Below are 1,017 nucleotides of genomic sequence, written 5' to 3' on the forward strand. Positions count from 1 at the left end.
ACTTTTTAAAAAAAATGTTTTTTTCAGCAGGCACATTCACTCCTAAAAACAAAAATTGCATGCGTGTATCTCTAGTTTGGAATACCATAGGCTTGCATGCATACTCTCATGGGTCACTCAAGTTTTTTGGACCCTATTGCACTCTGTTTTCGTGCTGCTTTTAGTATATGGCCCATATTACAGAAGTCTACCATCTTTGAGTATTTGAGGCTCCTTTGTAAGTGCTTTATATTTTTTCCTTGAAGAGCTATATAATAAAGGGGTCCGGGAAAGATTGCATTTATGGAAGATAAAAGAAGGCCCACTTGTCTCACCAAATGCTGTAGAGAAACCTGATGTTTTACTCATGTTATCCTTAGTTCGTTTTTGTTAGACCTTGCATTCTTAAGGTGGTCCCAACCCCACCTTATTGCTTTTCACCTCCGCATTTTGCTGTATCTTTTTGTTGGCCTTAGGACTCTGATCACTTTATCGCTACTAATCAGTGCTGAAGTGCACGTGCTTCTTCCCTAATCATGTGTATAATTGGAGTATACCTGACTGACATATTTAATTTACTTGAAAGCCCCTTGTAGAGTGGTATACCATATACCCAGGGACTGATTGTGCCGCCCATAGAAATAGCATTTCAAACCTGTCTCAAGCCTGCTACTGCAGTGCCTGTGCTGCAGTGTACTGCCACTTCGACTTGGCATTTAAAACTACTTGCCAAGCCTTAAACTCCAATTTTAATACATATCAGTAACCCCTAAGGTATGCCCTAGGCAATCCTAGGGGCATCATGCTATGTAAGTAAAAGGTAAGACATGTACTGTGGTAGTTTGTATGTCCTAGTAGTATCACACAGTCTATTACATTTTTCACTACTGTGAGGTATGCCCCTCTCATAGGTTAGCATTGGGTATTCCCTTATACTTTATGTGGGGTAATTCCATATCAGAGAGGAGAAGCCTTATTTATTTATTGATAAATCCTGTCTACTGGTGAGGTTGGATATAATCTTACTATTGTATAAAT

This window comes from Lissotriton vulgaris, chromosome 1_1 (assembly GCF_964263255.1).
Source record: "Lissotriton vulgaris chromosome 1_1, aLisVul1.2, whole genome shotgun sequence".
Taxonomy (NCBI): domain Eukaryota; kingdom Metazoa; phylum Chordata; class Amphibia; order Caudata; family Salamandridae; genus Lissotriton; species Lissotriton vulgaris.